Source organism: Hipposideros armiger, unplaced genomic scaffold (assembly GCF_001890085.2).
Source record: "Hipposideros armiger isolate ML-2016 unplaced genomic scaffold, ASM189008v1 scaffold_356, whole genome shotgun sequence".
Taxonomy (NCBI): domain Eukaryota; kingdom Metazoa; phylum Chordata; class Mammalia; order Chiroptera; family Hipposideridae; genus Hipposideros; species Hipposideros armiger.
In genome coordinates, this window is record NW_017731706.1 from 352,926 (window position 1) to 373,643 (window position 20,718).

At 41.4% G+C, this 20,718-nt stretch overlaps 1 protein-coding gene across 3 annotated transcripts in view; it reads right to left on the reverse strand.

Annotated features, from left to right (window-relative positions):
- ZNF438 (zinc finger protein 438) overlaps window positions 1–20,718 on the reverse strand; it is a 260,413-nt gene that overhangs the window by 193,274 nt on the left and 46,421 nt on the right. For 2 of the 3 annotated variants that reach the window (XM_019661624.1, XM_019661622.1), the window contains exon 3: window positions 2,993–3,146. The gene's annotated coding sequence lies outside the window, so the exon portion shown is untranslated. Of the gene's footprint in view, window positions 1–2,992; window positions 3,147–11,032; window positions 11,218–20,718 lie in introns of all 3 variants that reach the window. The other variant, XM_019661623.1, reaches the window with a different exon arrangement.

A 20,718-nucleotide genomic window follows, 5' to 3' on the forward strand; every position in this document is an offset into this window, starting at 1 on the left:
AAATGTTCAACCTCACTAATTAGGGAAATGCAAATAAAAACCACAATGAGATACCACCTCACCCCCGTCAGAATGGCTATCATCAATAAATCAACAAACAACAAATGCTGGTGAGGTTGCGGGGAAAAGGGAACCCTCGTGCACTGCTGGTGGGACTGCAGACTGGTGCAGCCACTGTGGAAATCAGTATGGAGGTATCTCAAATAACTGAAAATGGAACTACTTTATGATCCAGCAATTCCACTCTTAGGTATTTATCCAGAAAAACCCAAGACATTAATTCAAAAAAATATATGCACCCCTATTGTTTATTGCGGTGCTATTCATAATAGCCAAGAGTTGGAAACAACTGAAATGCCCATCGGTAGACAACTGGATTAAGAAACTGTGGTACATTTACACAATGGAGCATTACTGAGCTATAAAGAAGAAGGAAATAGTACCCTTTGCAACAATATGGACGGAAATAGAGAACATTATGCTAAGTGAAATAAGTCAGTCGGAGAAAGACAAATACCATATGATCTCACTTATATGTGGAATCTCAAAAACTGAAGAAATGAGAAATGTAAACAGAAATAGTCTCAGAGACACAGAGGAAAAACTGATGACTGCTTGTTGGGAGGGGGTGGGGATGAAGGAGAAGGGGAAGGGATGAGACAATACAAATTGGTAACTACAATATGGCCTCAGAGATAGAAAAGAGTCTGGGGAAAATAATCAATAATATTGTAAATATATTTTTAGGGGGCCAGATGGACTCACGTCTTGTTAGTGAGACCACTTCACAGACAGTGTAGAGGTCTGACCACTGCACTGTATTTATGAAGCTGATGTTGAATAATATTGTATGTCAACTATAATTATATATACATATAGTCACGGGATGTGAAGTAGAGTGTGGGACTGGAGTCAATGGAATTGCAATAGATAAGTATGATATCAGGGGTGGGAGGGCAGTATATGGCGGAGGGAGGTTGTGTTTTTTTGAGAGGTGAAAAGGATAACTATTGCATTGTTCTGTATACCTAAAACTAATAATAAAAAATAAAAAATAAATTAGCTACTAATTTGTTAGATTTATTATGATTTTTAACTAATTAATGTATATAAAGAAAATAGTAAGTGTTCAATAAATTCTATAACAAGGATTTCATCTGTATATATTTTATAGCAAGGAGTTAAACACCAACGAAGTTTTTCCAATTTGATGTCATCATCATTTAGAGCAAATGAATCGCATCACATGACAAGGTAACGAAGGCCTTATATATGAAATATTGACAGATCTCTCCATTTTTGTGTTATTAATATTGTGTGCCTTCTTTCTTCATTTCTTATTCAAGGAGTATCCAATATTCTCTTAGCATGATGGATCATACTGACAACACTGAAAACAAAACAATCAGTAAGAAACAGGCTTTAATAAAATTAGCCCTCTTGTCCAAGAATGAGATGGAAGGAAGGAAGGAAGGAAGGAAGGAAGGAAGGAAGGAAGGAAGGAAGGAAGGAAGGAAGGAGAAAGAGAGAGAGAGGGGGGGGGAGAGGGGCTATGTGAGTAAACAAATAGGACATAAAAATAAAATGATTTCATAAAAATATTGTCAATCTGTAGCTCAGAAACTGAAGTCTAGATATTATCTCCAACTGATCTTAGAAGTTAGTCAACACTGATTCAATGCTACCTAGGCTGAAAGGGTATTATTAGAACACCATCTCATTTCCAAGCAAATGCACATATAAATTTTCTTTTTAGTAATTTCATGACTTAAAGTAAGGCCTTGAAATCCATTTACAAAGATAATGTAAACACATTAAGTGTTGAACTGTGTCTTCCAGATAATAATTATAATTTAGGTGTTTCTCCTGTAACGTGATCTGTGTTGCCTTACAAGACTTTGTGCTCTGTAAAACCATGTACTAAAGTAACGGAGTTTATGAAGAAATAAGGTTGGAGCGGGCCACTCAAAACTATGCAACTTTGTAACCAGAGCAGTATAAAAACAAAAATTGTTCCTGGAACAATAACCTCAAGAGCCCAGTAAGGCAACTCTCAGAGAGTCTAGAAAATGCCACAGCAGAACAAAAGAGTGGCAGTGTTGGCAACATTTACATTAGCGCACAGCTGGCAGGGCTGCACAGCACAGGAGGAGGGAGGCTGGGGGTGAGTGGGAAGGAAGGTGCGCACTGGGGGCTTCACTTCTCTGGGGAGGGTGCCTCAGAGGCTGCTGATGTTTATTTTGTTAAGGATACAATTTATACATTCCTAGTGCTAGTGTGGTAATCAAGCTGAGTTTTCTTTTTCATTTTCTGTTGAAGGTTATAACTCGATTGCTGCTGTAACAGTGCCCCTTGCCTGGAAAAAGATCATGAACCAGTGCAATTTCCTGGTTCTACAAAGCTCATTTCCTATTGATCAACTGCATGAGAATTAATTTGCCTTGTAGGTTATCTAATGTGACCAAAATGCTGTTAAGAAATTTAATATAATTTGTTTTACAAAAATTACAAAGCAATTTACTAAGGAACGTGTTGCTTTTTACTACCCAAAAGAGAGTTATAATTTGTATTCAAGTGCTGAGGATCTTTGAGGTAACTGAATACTAAGCAAAACAGTGAGGTGATGGACCCAAAATAGTAATAGAAAGGATTAATATTTCAATAATAGCTAATGCATTCCTGGCACTAACTGCTTTTCATGGATTAACGCAGTTAATCCTCACAGCAATTCTTATAAGGTAGGTTTTTTACCACCTCATTTTTACAGACAAGGAAACTGAGGCACAGAAAGGTTACATCACTTGCCCAGGGTCATGTAAGTGGGATTTGAACCCAAGCCCTCTGCTCCGGAGGCTGCACAGGTTTGGCCTGTACGGCCCAGTCTCTGCCTGCAGGCTCCTCGTGAATCCCTGAATTAGGCAGAGGTAGCTCCTCCAGGTATGGGCAGAGACATAAATTAAGAGGGAGCCGTTGTGAGAAAGATTTTAGTTACCTGAAGCAGAGAGGAAGACAGAAAGCATCTGGGCACACACTGCAGCTTTCCTGGTATAGTAGCTCGTGTGCTGTCATCTCCTACTCCTTGCTCTTCACAGAGGCCAGCCCCAAAAGTCCTGTGCTTTTTCATGCTTTCATACCAGCCCTGGCTCCTGGGAGGAAGAGAGTGTAGCGTTACTTTGGTTAAAAAAAAAAAAAAAGTAGATGCTGGAAGAACAGTCTGACTATTTCTCTAAAATACAAAGGGATCTTTCTGGGGATCTTTGGGAATCTCCAAATCCATCATTAACATTTTCCCAACTTCCTTCTCTCCTGGGGAGGTGGCAGGGCACGGGGCATGAAATGAAATAAATAATATGAAACAGAGGAAGGACTATTGAATAAAGAGAGACCCGTAGCCCCCGGAGGACCAGCCTGGTGTTCCAGCAGGAAGCGGGAGGAGGGCCTCTGAGGCACGAGGAGCTTCAGCGGAACGTCCAGGCCCCGCTCCAGGGACAGGCTGAGGAACCGGAGGAACTAAATGGCCTGGGAGACTTTGGACTTAACATCCAGGGGTCTCTGTTTGCTCTTTTTACCCTCAGCCTGTTTCCAGCTGTTTCCAACTTCAAAAAGATTAAAGGATTGTGGTGCATTGAGGAATTGGAGAGTAGGAGGGTATTTATGGCTGATCCTAAGGCTTAGGAGCCAGAGGAGGAAAGAAACCTTGATCCCAAGAAACAGGTGGGTACAGTGGAAATCAAAGCAATGGGACAAACCCAAGAATTCTTGAGAAAAAAGAATTAACCCAAAGCCAAGAAGAAACCCAGGGGACAGCCATCTGGAGGCCAAGCCCCTACAGCAACCCCACTCTGTCCTGGGGAGGGAGTGGTCCCTTCTCTAAGAATGGCTCCCTAGGTCCTGAGAGCTGCGGTCCCTGTTTCCATCATGTGAGAAGGATGGGGAGCCCCAGGAGCCCCTGGGGCCTTTGCACGAAGATCAGCGATTCTGGAATCCTGTCCCGTGTTAAAACTGGAAGGCATTTCCCAAAAGAAACATTAGGGTATGTAAGCACAAATAATGTAACAAAATAGAAACAGTCAAGGAACCACTTTTAGCTCAATACAGTTAAATGATGAGGCAAATGGGAAAAAGAAAGGATATAAATGGGAAAGACTAGAACTCAGTTTTATCAGAGTTGATTCATAAGCCACCAGGGATGATGTTTGGCCATGAATCTAGGATCAGTGCTCAGGGGGTCCATGTTACTAGGTTTGGAGATGGGAGACAGAAAGAACCATGGGAGAGGGGCATTTATTTAATGGGGGCTGGAAGAGGGGTGGAGTTTAAGTCTGTATCTCCCAGCTGTGTCCCCCTGGCCACGCTCACAGCACTGACCTGATGTGCCAGTTCACAGGGCAGACTCCTGGGGTCCTCCCCAGGCCTACTAACCCAGGACTTCTGGTGGCAAGGCCCAAGAATCTGCACTTTAACACTCTAAAACTTTAACATTCTTCTACATATTAGTATTGGAGCACCACTGGCTTAATTTTTATTACCTAGAAATTTGGGTGCCTGGATGATAAATGAGAACAACGATCCAATTATCTATCATAACCACGAGACTGAGCGTCCGTAAACAAGCCATAGTATTATAGCTGAACAAACCTCGTCACGATGGCAACGTCCCTAACACACCTAAATGTTATTTTGCTGCATAGTAATTAGGTGTAAATGTGAATCCATTTCCCTAAATGATTGCGATTCGTGTTACTTCAAAACATTTTCATCCCAGCATTTCCGCAGGCAGCAGGAGAGAGAGAGACATGAGCCAGAAGGGTGTTGTAAGGACACAGCTGAAGAATACCAGCTCTTCCTAGCATGGGATTTGGGAGGTTAGGGATGTTGTTCCCTTCAGGTGAGATAGATGCTGGAGAAACAAGAGGTCATAACTAACCTCTTCCTTTCCTGGATAGAAGGTAGAGCCAGCCACCCACCAGTCTCGGTTTTCCTGTCCCAGGTAAGGGCCCTCTTAAAGCCCCAGGTCCCCGATTCCTTCCCAGAAGCCCAGCATGCTCATCACTGAACCTTCTAGAGCTCTGCTCCTCCCTTCCCACAGCCTGCCTGGAGGGAAGGGTGGTCAGATCGGCCCTCATGAGCAGTACAGCACTTCGGCAGTGCGGGACGATTCACAGCCTAGGACGGAAGAGAGCCAGATGCTGTCTGGTCCAGACCTCTCTTTTTGCTGGTGGAGAAAAGAGGCTCTGAAAATTGAAATGACTTACTCAAGGGCATGGAACTCATTCAGGGCAGCTCTGCACCTGGAACTCGGGTTTCCTAACTCCTCGCACACTTTTCCATCGTGTGCCTGAGCTGTTTGGCTCTGACCAGGCAGAAGGTGAGCAGGTGACTCCAGAGCATTGTACACCAGGCACAGCTGGGCCTGTGAATAGCTTCCTGCTCTCTCTCTCCCCTAGCTCCGCATCACCAGATCACTCCACCTAGGGATCACCCCATCGTACCGGCATATTTAAATCACAACTCACTTAGTATTGGCCAGCAAAATCTTAAGCACTTGCAAAAGCCACGTGGCACATCTCTTACTCTCCATTTGGCTGATGATGGACCATCACTTTTGACTCCTATTTGTTATTTTCTAGCAAATGTGCTTACCCACTGTGGCCAGAGGGACCAAAATTAAATTCCATCGTTGCTTGTGTTAACTTTGAAAAGCTGAGGTAATGTAGCTTGGAAATAAAGCAAGGTTCTGGGGACAGATGTTACTCCACTCAGTCCAGCCCGGTTCAATTTCTACATGCTTAGGTCATCAGCGAGGGCTGGGAACTTCCTGGGAGATTACACTTCGTCCCTACCCATGAGGGCTGTTTCTAGGTAAGTTTCAGAGTTGTACAGCAGTGTCCTCAAGTCTATCAGAACCTCTGCACTTAAGAATAGCCATGTCCCATAAGAGTCTAATGGAGAAGTTTGGGAGGGAAATAATCAAATCGCTAGTTACTTCTCCATTCAGTTGCCAAATAGCATATGGAAGCATGAGGGCATATGTTTTTAAAAGCCCCATCTGTTCTAGTCTATAGGTGAGTTTTGTTTCAGCATGACTAAGTGGATGTGAAGATGTCTAGCTGTTAGTTGAAACAGGTCCTTTACAAGAGTTTATCCTCAGCCTGAAAAACTCCCAGAAACATCACATGAGTATGCTTAGCTCCTGTCAAGCGATGCTCGATTGCTCTATAGGGGGAAGGGAGGCCTCCAAGCTCCCGGGTTCCAGCCAACAACGAGAAATTTGGCAAGTTTACCAGGGCAGGCTGCTAGATAATTCTTCTAAAAGTTGTCCTGGAATGGTGAAAGCTTTGACTCTAAAGACCTTATCCAAGAAATCCCCCAAGGTCCCACACCATCATGAATTCTACATTTTTCTTTTTGGAGCAGCTAAATGATCCTGTCAAGAATAGACCCCATGGTTGCAAGGAGAAGAGAATGACATTTTTAGTAGGAATTCAGTCATCACTTCACTCCTCTGCAAGAATGAAGGGGGGAAAAGGTGTTAGTGGCATATAACCAAATATAATAGTTTTAGCTATGCGAAACTCTTTATACATCTTGGAATTTTTGAAGCTAAAGTTGTCTGTGCCAAGATACACTTGGGCAATACAACCTGAGAAAACAAAGTTTTAAATAAAGCATTCTGACATCTTTTGCTAATGACACATGCAATTTTGTAATCTACCAAACTTACGACTTTCCTTCCAGCTTGAGAGAGTGCAACACCATAGGTGTCTGGCCCCAAACCAGGAAGAAAGTTGGGCTTGGCCTCACCTCTAGATTCTCTGTGGCAGCTGATCCAAGAGGCCTAGACACAAACAGAGAACTAATACATCACCCCCTATGCCGAGACGTTGGGGGGACCTGTTCCCATTCCCTTGGTTTCTAATTATAATTATGTGCAAAGACTTGGGCTGGGAATGAGCAATGCTGATGTGAAATTGTTCTGGACCCAAACAAAGGTGGCATGAGCTCTCTCCTTCATGCTTCAGAAGTTACCCAGGAAACCCAAAGCCATCCTTCTGTAGGCTGCTCACAGTAAGGGTTCCATGTTACCTGTGAGAGCCAAGCTCAAAGTTAATATGATTTTCTGCAGTTTAAACATTCTAATTAAATACCTGAATTTATTTTTTGGAAGAAAGAGAGCAGAACATTTATTTCAGTCACAGAAATAACCATGTCTTTGGTTTGTATTAAAGACTGCTGGTCTCCCAAGCTCTGTTTGAAATTCACAACATGGGAATTTATAGAATTTTCATAAAAGAAATTGAAATTACAGTGTCTCCATGAACTCCCAGGGTGTACTTCTATTAACAAAAGATGTTTTGCTTTACTCACACCTGCTCAGTTCTCCGTGGGGGCTCAAGCAATACACATTCCAATAGAGCAGCGTCAATAAAATCAAATAAAAATTAAGTTCCAAGGAATGAGATGGAGATATTACCACATAAAGTGCATTTGAAAAGGAGCTGAGCTCTTGGAACTGGCTAACTTAGTAGAAAATTGTTACAGAAAAATAGATTTTTTTCAATCATAAATCATACAATTTTGACTTTGTTGAATTCTCTCTCTGACAACTTGAACACATCTTCCCTCTGTCTCTGTGTGTGCACGTGGGTGTGTGTCAGGGAGAGAAAGAAACAGGTGGGGAAGATTTGCAAAAGGTAGGAGAAAGGGATAAAAGAACTAGCAAAATAGGAACTTCTTTTTTCTCATTGCCTGTTACTGGAAAGAATTAGGGAGCTTTCACAAAGGCTACCTAAATTAATGTGTTTATACTCATTAAATTACGGTCTTAAGAAAAGAAAGCTCATGTTTCCTTTACTCTAAATCCATGAAATCCACTTCTCTTAAGAAGCTTTCTGTCTTTGGGGAGATAAGGTCAGAACTGAATTCCCCCTAATTGCCAACACATTCGTATTTATACACAATATCGATATTTCTAGGCTTTTGTTGTTGTTGTCCTGAGAGTCACAAAACATGGAAGGAGCCCTCTCTCTGCAGAGCATTACATTAATAGTCACCCTCCCTCCACACACACAAGCTCACAGGGATCATGTTGAATTACAAGGAAAAGGCAGGGGACTTTGCCTCGAAAGAGATTACTCATTTGGGGGTGCAGGAAGATGACAAATACATGAGTGACTATTTTACTTGTGAGAGGGAAAGTAACCTGTTATCTACATTTTTTGGCTGCTTTTGAAGGAAGGAGGGTCCAAAAGAAGACCCTTCACAAAGTGAAGGGTGTGAGGATGGCAGACTGGGTGCTTTGGGCAAGGCTGACTCATTGCTGTGAAGGGGAAAGATGGGGATGGAAGTGAGGCTGCCCATGGCTGAAAAGAAGCTCTGGGAGGCGACAGAGATGTGCAACGCGGACTTCTGTTGGCTTTTCATTCATTCATTCATTCACTTTGTTCAGACATTGTTACTGAGCACCTGCTGTGTGACGTTCTCTGTGCTTGATACTGGAGATAAGGCTGACCCTCATGCACCTTCAATGAAGCACCTCGCTTCCTGGTGGAGTGGATTTTCTTTTGGAGAAGGTAGGAAACAGCTCAGGAGACTTCGCCAACAATTACACCGAGTGAGAACACCAGGGCTGCCAGGAAGGGCAAACCACACCTGCCTTACTCACATTTTAGACTGGGTGTCCATGAAGGAACAAACCCAATGTGTTGGCTCTTAGTTGTCACAACTGACTTGGCGATCAAGAATTGCAAGCATCTAAAAGTAGGAAGAACATGCGTAGCTGCTCAGGAATGTGGAGGGAAGGGAATAGTTTGCTTTGGATTGCTGTAGTCACTTCTCAGTATAGTAAGGTGGTTTTATTTAGTTAGCTTGTTCTTTCACCTTGGTCTGGAATAGTCTTTGGAGTTTACACCTCTAGAGCAGATTTTCAACGGAGATGTCCCAACAAACTGGTATGCTGTGAGGCGTGCTGTCATTTCTTACTAATAATAAAGTTCCAAAAGTGTGCAAGTGAAGCCACCATGATTTTTTAAATGAATAGTGTAAAAACCTGGATACCTAAAAGCAGCTTTTCCTCCCAAATGTCTCAATCTTCTCCACTGCTGTGACACATGTGGCAGTCTATGTTTATGTTTACATGCATGACCCAATGGGTGTTCCCAGCTTAGTAGCTGTAATGCCACTCCTTTCTGTCCTATTGAAGAAGGAAATGCAAGTGAACAAGAGAGAGATTACTATGGGCATTATTATTCCTTAAGGCTAAATTCAGGCTCAGTGGAAAGAGTACTGTGATTGATTGATAATGTCTGCCATCAATATGGGAAGGCATGTGGCAGTGCATTGTCACGTATTTGCCATTTCTGAGTTAGACATAATAACTTCTATGAGCTCTCTGCTGTTGTAGCTCTTCAGTTTGCCTTATGTTGTAGTCATCTGTGTTGCAGTCTCCTGTAAGGTTGTATCTTACATAGCTTAGATTCACTCATACCACCTAGCCTGGTCAGGTCTTGCCACTGAAGGAGACTCAACAGATGTCAGAATTTGATTGACTTTATGTACCATTTAGCTCAGTGCTCCTAATCTGTATGTTCTCTTAACAGTTATTGTCATGAAGGTGGCACCCTTGGCAACCTGGATCCATAGAACACTCAATATAGAGTAGGGACACAAAATATTTTTCTCATTAATTGTACTAATAAAATATAGTACATTTTGGTCAATAGTAAAACTGAACTCCACCAGAAATTTGAGACAATACAATATTAACAAATTTTTTTTCAGAGCCAATGTTGCTCAAATATGAATACGAGGTTAGAACCCTGAAACCATTAAATATTTGACATAACTTATACTCTTTCTTGGCTTGCAGATACTAAGCCTGGATTAATTGATTTAAAAAGCTCATTTCCTTATAGTTCTGATTCCTTAACACTCCATTCTTTTAGCATTTGAAAACAGTCAGTAACCACATTGAAAAGGACAGCACCACCTGTCCAATAATTTCACCCTTAACTTGAAGAATCCAATAAAAAAAGCAAATAAATAAAAATAATTGCTATTGTGAGATGTTTCAATGAAATTCTTCTTTCAAGACGTAGCATAATGCAAGGGTTGAAAACAAGCAAGTTTTTTTGAGCTAGACTACCTAGGTTTAAATTCCAGCTCCAACATTTACAAGCTGTGACCTTGGGCAAGTATTTAACCTCTGTGCTTCACTTTCCTCATCTGGAAAAGAGAACAGTGTTCAGAAAATCTTGCATATTCTGATACGTGGACAGGGTGCCTGAAAAGTCATTATAAGGCAGGACTGGAACACCACGTCACATGACATGAAGTCATTAAAATTATTTTGATCAACATAAAGATAATTTTCTAATCAACCCATTGCTGTTACTTTCTCTCTTAATGATGGATTGACTACTGTCATGCACAGCTCCACTTTGTAATGCTGCTCTTTAATTATACATGAGTGAGGTCTGTTTCTTACTATGTGCACACCTGGAGAAAGTCAATTCTATGTACACATGGCCTTTCTAGCTACATGATCCATATTTATGTTCTCACTGATGACCAAATTCTAAAGTCTTAATGTCAGCCAGTTCTTTAAAGTGGCTCAAAACTAATATATTACAGGAGAATAGTTGATGGGGGTCTGGGGTCCATTCCTGGAGACAGAGTGAACCTGGAAGGCAGGCACTCTGGCGTGAGAACCGGTACCACGCAGAGAGGTTCAGAGCAGCCATGAAGCAACGTGATAAGGGGGCAAGTGAACAGTGGAGCTAAGGAAGGAAATCAGAGGTCAGCCTGATGGAAATAGTATCAGACCATAGGTCAGAGGAGCAGGAAACAGGTCTAGGGCCATGACCTGGGACAATCAGGACCAGGTGGGGAAGGGGAAGTGGCCAGCAAGATACACTGGGGCAAACATTTCAGGACACAGCCTGGGAGCCCAGAGGATATGGGGTACCTTTTGAATAGGTGACAACAATGTGTTGTGGGATAGACCTTCTAGCTTAAAGACTTTGCAAATTACCTTGCTGTAGGTCTTCTGAGGTGCAGTGTTTATACCATAATAATCTAAGTTAATAGGGAATTCCCATTTCTTCAGAACCTTTTCAAGTATGAGATTGAAGTGAACGGGCCCGGAACTTAAACTCCAACCTCTTCATTCTCCAGGCCTCCATACCGCCACTGAGGATGCCTCTGGGGACAAAACCCCTTTAAAACAAAATGATGTTCATAAGTTACATGAGCAACACTGGTGGGCATCACATAACCAGATGACCAAACTACATCACAAAGGCTCAGTCACACAAAGCTCAAGCTGCACAGGCCAACCTCATGCCAACCCGGGGTCTTTATTCCTGTCCTATACCTTTCCCTTCTCTGGGGTCAGCATCACTCTGTCTTTTAAACCACTCACCTTGTGAGCAGTCACAGCAACAGCTGTGCCCATGTATTAAGTTTTAGGATGTGCTAACTCCTTTACATGTAACAGTAGTTTAATCCTAGCAACAGTCCCCAGGGTAGGCATTATTATTATTATCCCCATTTTGTGGATGAGGAAACAGATGCCTAAAGATTAAGCAACTTGCACAAGGTCACTTAACTGGCAACCAGCAGACCTGGGAATTAAATCCAAGTCTGTTTGCTACCAAAGCCCAGGCTTTTTTACCATTCTGCTGAGGTTCTAATAAGAATGAATTACAGCTACTGATGGATTAATTACACCCAGTGAACATAAGTTTTAGGCAAGATGTTATGACTCTCAGGATTTGTTTTAAGGTATTTTATCTTGAACTGTGGAACAAAAGTTTGGGTCCTAAATTAAAAGGGCTGGCTGGAGGCAGCAGGAAGGGGAGGGCTCGGTGATGGAGTGGGTGAAACTGTACAAGGCCAGGTGTGCTCCGTTGGGTTGATAATTCTTTTAGTATGACCAGAGTGGGTGATCTGAAAAGGTCAGCAGGCTCTGCCCCACCCCTTCCGGAGAGATCCGGGAGGAGGACCAGCCCAGGGCTGCCTGGGCTCCCCGCCAAGCCTATTTTCAGAACCTGCATTTACTGGGCCAACTTTCTTATCAACTTGCCCTGTGGCCTAGAACCCCCTGAGACCTAAGACAGACGCGTGCTTGGACGCTTTTCCTCCTGCGGTCCATCCTCTGTCCTCCCTCTGAACCTTTCCCCTTCCTCTGGCACTTTCCTCATCTGGCCCATGTGATGCTGCTGATAATAACAGCAAACACGTACATTTTATTTACTGGCTAAAACTCTACCTAGTTCAACTCATTCGATTCTATTTTCCTGAGCGTTTTAGAATATTTTTCTAAACAATCCTCTCTTTGTTCTCATTCTAAAGTACATTCTTAGGTTCCTTATGTCATTTCTTACCTTTGATGATAGTGTCTTGACGACAAAATCTGTCACTAGAGTGCATCCTCTTTGTCAGCAGAGGTATAGTGCTTTGCTCCCTTCTACATTCTACTGTCACCCCTGCTTTGCCCCTCTGCCCTCCCACTCAGCTCCCAAGCACCCTGTTCAGTAGCATTTGCAGCATTTTCCAGGTCTTTCCAGGTGCTTTCCTGTGAATTTACTCCTATTTTCTCTCACTATCTTTTCCCCCTCTCTACCACATATTTGCAGACTTGTGATTGTCCTTAAAAATTGGCTCCAAATGTTGCTGCTTTTTTAAATTTATCTTTAAGGAGTAAAGTCATCAGCCCTGCAACCCAATGCTGGCCACAGACACACCCTCCTCTCCCTCTGTCCTGCTCTGCTGTTAACTAACTTGTAAATTGGGAACAAACATAAAACAGTGACAGTTGCACCCCACACCCCATCACTCCCTTCACACTGAGGAAGGTCTGTGGGCCACATTAGGCTGCTCACCATCTCCTCCCCTTCCCTTCTATCCCCTTCAAGAAAAAAGTATTCAACAGAGATCCATGGACCTTGCAGGGCCAAAGGACAAAACAAATATCTTTACAACACACCATAAGTCACCATGAAATGTGTGCCATCATTTCCATGGTTTTGATAAATATGAGGTGTGCTTAAATTAGAGATCATAAATTTGGGAGCCTAGAGGAGATGACTTGGATTTAATAGAACAAACTGCTATATGAAATCTGTCTTCTTAAAGTTAATTAAAGGAAGTGGAAATGGTCATCAATTAACAGAATCTAGCTCTCCAAGGAATAGTTTGTGAATACAAATGTATGTATACATTTGTACATACATATGGGCATTATGTGTGTAGATAATCATGTGTGTCTGTATTTATATACAACTCCTGATTCAAATAAGGAGATACAAAGGGATTTTTTTCTGATTTGTGAATTTATTCATACAACTAACATTATAAACATAGAATCAAATAATATTTCATTGGACGGTTAATGCATACTATTATTGTAAAAAATATAATTTTATACAAATTTTGTATATCAATACAACTGCATACAGAGTCCCCATGTTATGTATTCCACCCTCCTCTTAGACAATCAACACAGGGCATTATTTTATTTTATTTCTTTTTTTAAAATTTTAAATTGGGGAATTGGGGGATGGAAACAGCGCTGGGGAATTGGGGGAAGTAGAACAGACAAGTTGCTGTCCTTTTGTTCTTCAGTCTAGTTGTGGAGGATGTTGCTTCACAGGCCCAAGTTGGCACCATCATTGCGTTCTTCCAGGGTGAAGCAGATCAGTCGCCGGCTTCTGGACGGCTGTTCATGGTGGCTGCTGGCTACACACGGTAGCCCATGGTAACCCACTGCCACAGGGGCTGCAGCCTACGCCGTCGCTGGCAACTCACTGCAGCCCAGCTCCAGGTTGAGCTGTTGTTCAGCATTTTAGCTGTAGAGGGCAGTGTCACTGGCCCTCATATGTGGGATCCGAACCGGGGTCCTCTGGTGTCCCAAGCCAGCTCTTAACCAATGCGCCACTCGGCCGGCCACAGGGCATTATTTTAAAAGGTCACTATTTAAAGACATTCAAGAATCCTGTACAGACCCATTTTCCAGATAACTGATATCTTCAAAATTCAAATACAATGAGGTTGTATTTTTAATATAAAATTAAAAGATAAGGATAAAACTTCAAAGGCAGAGATAGTTACTCACATTGTCTCAAAACATTTTGGAAAAAGTAAGTCAGCTTTTGTATATAGCTTGTCATGAGTTTTGTATTTATATTAAGCTCTTCATTCTTTATCTTCAAGCTCACCAACTGAATGTGTCCTACAGACACTGCTTGCGCCTATGGCTTTAGGAGAGCTGGGGCCCCTTAGTCCGAGACTTGGATGGGACACCTTTGATATCCTCTAAGAGGGCTGAGCCTCTGGGTTGAATGAGCTCAAGAAATAATGAAAGGTGAAGAGCAAAAGGAAAAAGAAGAAACTTGTTCAAAGAGTTGCTAAACCAAAAAGGTGGCTTTTGAACCATACCCAAAAGTTAGCAAATAAAATCACTATACACTAGCCTAGAATGTTAACAATGCTGTTATATGGGTCTTACTTGATATAAGTTATATAGAAAAGGTGTTTGTGGGGGTGGCCGGTTAGCTCAGTTGGTTAGAGCACAGCGCTCATAACAGCAAGGTTGCAGGTTTGATCCCCACATGGGCCACTGAGTTGCGCTCTCCACAACTAGATTGAAACAACTACTTGACTTGAAGCTGATGGATCCTGGAAAAGCACACTGTTCCCAAGTTTAAAAAATAATAAGAAGAATAACAATAACAACCCTAAAAAAAGAAAAAAGAAAAGGTGTTTGTTTGTTTATAAAATCAGGGTGGGAAGCTTTCAGGAGCAAAGGCATTGTCTCAAATTGCATAAGGGCACAGCATTGCCTGAGATGTGGTAAGCTCTAACCAGCCATCTTATGTGCTAGCTGCATTTTCACATACTGGTGGTAGCTGCACAAACTGAAACAACTGGTTTGAAAAGCGTTTTGGCAATGCATTCTAAGAGTCATAACACTTCTCATCTGTCCTGTGACACAGAGATTAGTCTTCTGAGAATTTATCCTAAGGGAATGGAAAAAAACAAATGCACAATTTCCATTGCACTGTTATTTTTAAAAGCAAAATCTTGTCCATAAACTGGAAAGTCCAACAATAAGGAATGGTTAAGTAAAGGAGGTACAGTGGCTGTATGAAATATGATACAGTCGTTAAAAACATAGGCTGTGTAGTAACATCCAAAACAATGCTTAAGAAATGGGTTGGTTATTAAGTTATTGGCCCCCACCTTGAAACTCTTGTTGCCCTGTGGTGCTTAAGCTGGAACTCGGCAAACTGAATTTTTGTTTGGCCTGCTGGTTCCTTATTATATTTCACCAACAGGGGACGACACTAGAGGGAGATTGAAGGGGGGCGTGGGGAGAAAGAACAGGCCCCTTCCTGTACACTTCCTGTCTTGTCAGTTACCCTTTTATGGCCCTTCACGCTGGACAGGGGCAGTTGATCTCACCAGCAGTTGGTTCCAGTTTCCAGCTTTTACCCACACCCAGAAGCCACCTCATCAGCCCTTCCCTCAGAGCTATCAGCACCAGCCATCCTGGTGACCCCTCCCTGAGGTCTGCAGCCCCCAGCCCCCTCCCCCACGCTTCTGGTGCTGTGTACCTGGACATTTTCCCTTTGTTCCTCCACCCCCGGGGTAGTATCTGCTTCCTGCCCTTATGCTTGCTTTATTTCAGGGTCTCCTTCATGTGTTTTCAGTCCTCCAATACCTGATTAACCAATTCCTTATATTAAATTCTCTCTGCTAAATAGTGTTGTTTCTACTTTCATGGCTGGTTAAAAAAAACACACACAACAAACAGGGAAAAAAATTGTATGTATATGATGAGTAAAACCATATGAAACCATGTAAAAATAAATGTTTAAAGACAAGCATTAGAAGGAAATTTAGCAAAATCTTAATAGAGGTTGTGTTAGACAGAGAGTTAGTCTTATGAGTGATTTTTTTTTTCTTCCTTCATCCCTACTTTCTGGATTCTTTTTTTTTTTTTTTTGGTAATGTGTTTACATTACTTTCATAGTAAAAACACATATTAATATATTATAAAAGGGAGGGTTTGATTCCCAGTAAAAGAGTATAGACCTGTTAAACCAGATGAATTATAATCCGGGTAATGGAAAGTGATTGCAAATGTGATCACAATTCCACTGGGAGGGGGGTTATGTTTTGAAAAAGAGGAACAGCACCGGAAGACGAGAGTGAAGCAAGTGATGTCACCCCTCTCCAAGAGAGGAAAATGTTTTAGTTCAGAAATAAACTGAGAAGGTTGATGTGACTTTCCAGCAAATTCTACAACAACCTATTACATAGATGACTTAAGAACACAGGGAGAAAGCCTAGGTATACAGAGACCAAATTATGTCAAATTCACTCCCTTTCCTTTTTGTTGGGTTATTAGATCAATTGATCATGTATTCATTTATTTATCCAAGTCATTCATACAACAAACATTTATCACATAACTACTTTGTTCTAGGAACTGTCTTGACAATGAACATAGAAAGACAAGCTTCAAGTAGGAGAAACAGGTACACGATATTTAGATGCTATTGTTATATGTCCTAGGAAACAAATAATTCTCATTTAAGCTTTTCATTTTACCCAATAATATGCAAAACAGACATCTGTACTTCATACCTGAAACTCACACATAACTGCCCCCCACCCCCCACTTTTGGTGGGGACTGGATTACAGGGACTGGGGATGACAAGGGAGAAGGCTCGGGATAAGGCAGAAATTGGAATGGGTGGCAGCGAGGGCAGGTTCAGGGGTGGGGTGGGGTTAGGCACCATCTGGCAGCCCAAACACGTAAAACCAGGCAGCATATGTTTTTCACGCTTACTCATCACAGCAGGGGCCATCAATCATTCTAAATAAGATATCTGCTCATTCTCTTGATTTCACATGAGTCTTGAATGGTCTACATATCAGATTCTCTGAATTCTCCCTTAACGTTGTAGTGTTCAAATGCATTTACTTTCTAGTAATAAACAGATGTCGCTGTTTAATGATGGAACTCATTCCTTTTTGACATGGACATTTCTGCTTTTTTGGTATTCTCTCTGATTGGGTTGTCCTTATTGATTAAGTATACATAGGACGTTAGCGTGGGGGGATAATTTACCTATAATGTGATTTTATATTCTCAGCTCTAGGCTGAAATGAATTTCTAGTTTATGACTTTTTTTTTGCTGTTGTTTTTGGTACTCTCTGGTGTATACAGACATCTTAGTTAATATTCTAAAACTCCATTATAATGATGGTTGGGAATAAAACACTAAAACCTCTTAGAGGTTAATCCAGATACAGATGTTAGTATATTTGTATACTTTTTTTCCCTCTGATGATAAAGAGAGCCTCCTCACAAAAATTACAAGCCATTTGGAAATGAATAAAGTAGGAAGTGAAAATTTCCCACAATTAGCTGTGGAAGGTGTTGGAGATGGAATAATGGAGAGGGTTTGGCCGAGCATGACATTGGTAATTAGTATCGGTAATACTTTTTGACCTGGCTAAATGAATAAGGATGAATCAAAATGCTCTGCTTCAGGGCAGGCAAGACCTCCAAACAAATCTTTGTAATACAGTGTGGTAAAGACTCTAGTGGAGGAGGATCAGGAAGGTAGCAGTGAGCGTCAGGGCAGAGTTGGAGAGGAGTGTCGTGTGGACTTGGGGCCGAGGGTTGTGGCTAAGTCATGGTTCCATGTTACCATCCTTAGCATTGAACAAGAAAACAATAACCAATTTGTTATACTTCACCATAGTTCAAAGCATACAAGGTGGCCTATTAAAATGTGTGTAATATAAGAAGAGAAAGTGAAAATAAGTGTGAGCAAGGGCAAGAGAATTAGGGTAGGAAAAGTAAGATGAACCTGTGAAACTGTTGGTCCAAACTCAATATTTGCTGAAATAATATATGAAAATATTTGTAGGAATACCTATGCATTTGCTGAAAATGGACCACAAGTTTAGTTCCAAGCTTTCAGGCACACATACAAAAAAAAGAAAATTCTGATCATGTTGTTAGTTTATTAATTTACTTACTTAATTACTTAATGATTTGATTGCTTAAATATACAAACCAATTGCCCAAGTAAAGCACAACTCTTCCTGGTGCTGAGGCCAGAGAGGATTTTTTTCCCCATGAATCTTCATAAAGAAGGTACCAAGCAAGATAGTGATAAGTGTCCCAATGGCACTTTAAAGTGAAAAAGGCAACACGTCTTATGAAGATATTTCTTTTATCTCTGTCAAGGGGACTGGAGTCGAAACACTATCACCCAATTCAGTAAAAGAAACTCCATGAGAATAAAAACTTTGTGATACGAGTGTGTAACTTGTCCTGGGGAAAATTTTAGAGCACTAGTTCTTAACTTCTGAGTTGTGGACTACTTTGGAAAACTTTCCATCATTTATTTTTTAAAACAGATAAGTACAAAGATTCTGTTCTGCCCCAGGCCATGGCAGCCATGGGAATATGTTGCTTAAATCTCCTGCTGTGGGGAAGCCCAGCTGCCTCCCTTCTGGGTTCACCACCATGTTCTCACCAAGGCCGCCCTTCCCCGCAGCTGCTCCCAATCCCCGCCAATGACAGAGCACAGTAGAGCTGAGGGTCTCAAGGATTTTGGCTGAAGGACCACCCATGAGCCTGGCCAAAACTTTCTTGGAACTATGCTGTGGTCTGAGATTCTTTCACTGATCCTCCTTCCTTCCTTTTCTCCTTTCCTTAGGGTCAGACCTGCACTGTGGTCTAACAGTTCTGCCTGCCTCCTGTCCCCTCCCCTTTGTCTTCTATGGGTATGTCCCCCCAATAAACCTGTTTTTCCAAGGAGCTGACCCACATGTGCTGGGGATTCAAGTTACCAAGACAGCCAAGGATCCTGCACACATGGCATTTCCGTTCTAGAGGGGAAAAGGAAGACTACAAACAAGGCAACAAACATGTGACTGAGATGGTTCCCAGATAGTAATGGCTATTCAGAAGGCAACAAACAGGGTTATGTGCTGGAGAATGAGGAGGAACTTTAGATGAGGTGATGAGGGGTGGCCTTATTTATTAAGATGATTTCCATGTCAGAGGCCTGCATGAGGGAGCCACAGGGGAGAAGGAGTTTGGGTGTTCAAGGACTGAAGGTGTGTGGGGGAGAGGAGGGTGTGAGCACCACAGGAGGAGGATGTGACCTCAGCTCTGTGGGCAGGGGCTGGGTATGTGGGTCCCCCACAGAGGAGTTCAGATGTTACGCTAAGTGTGATGGGGAAATAAAAAGTATAGGTCTAATTTTAGGGGCCTTACAGACCTCCTAAAACTTATCCATGGGATATAGAATCAAACTGTAAGTGGAAATGTGTATGTTTTAGGCAATTTTCCATAAATATTATTTCTCTCTTCTTTTAAAACATACGTTTATTACTTTTGAAAATGTGCTACATCTTTACTGTAAAAAAAAAAAAGTGCCAACTATACAGAAAAATACAAAGACGGTAAAATTATACCAAAGCTCACTAATTCACTAAGAAGGTAAAATTATACCAAAGCTCACTAATTAAATATTGGTAATATTTGAATCAACATTCCTCATGTTTATACATTTTATATTGATACAAATAGATATAAGCACATACTTTTGTATATACTACATATATGTATTTACTATTTATTATACATGCTTGGTTTTTTGGGTTTTTTGTTTTGTTTTTTACATTTTTTACCCCCTGGAATTGGGCTGCACCTTACAATCCCTGGTGTCTTGCCAGGCAGCAGCCATTGCAGACACATTCACAAAAACATCAAAATGCACAGAATGGATATTAAGGGCTTAGAAGAAAATTCATATGCAAGAGGTGAATTCTCTTTCAACTCCTAGGAACAAAATTTTTGAGGGAGCAATATGGGAGGCAGTTTGTTGGAAGTGAATCTGAAGTGCTTTTTCAATTTTCCTGAAGTCCAGAGTTGGCTAATTCTACATGACTGCAAAGCCAGCTTAGATGCTCAATGGCTTTATCCCTTTTATGTATTCTTAAGAAATTCAGCATCCAAACACTCTTAATGACAGCAAAAAAATACAGGGACATTGATGACTTTGAGTTAAGCATTCAGAAAACTTGGACTCTAAATATAAAGAAGTTTCATAAACATTCATTTATTATGCTTATATTTTTCTTTCATGCATGCACAAGAGCGACATATTATAAAAAAAATACCTAAGTTTGAAAGAGCTGATAAGTACAGAATAAAAATTCTAGGTAACAAGAAAGCACTGTGTCATTTAATTGAAAACATTTATTTTTCTTTCTAAGTATCATAGAATAATGATGCATCATCAAAACGATGGTATCTCAGATTTGATAAAATGTAATAGGCTCTCTCTTCCATTTTGAGGTTGCTTCATATTCCACTGTGTGCTATATTCCATAATTTATGTGACCATCCTTCTATTACTGGACATTTGGATCACTCTAATTTTTCACTATTATAAATAGTGGTGCAGCTAATATTTTTTGTGCATACATCTTTTCACACTTGTGTGATTTTTCTCTTTATGGTAATAAACTAAAATGTTGATAAGTGTCGAGTTGCAGGAATTTTGAAATCATACACCTTGACTGCTTGTACCCAGAAGGCCACCATTCCTGGATGCCACGAAAGGTCAGACCAAAAACTTTAACAGTCAGCGAGCTGGAGTAGGGGTGGCAATCTCTTG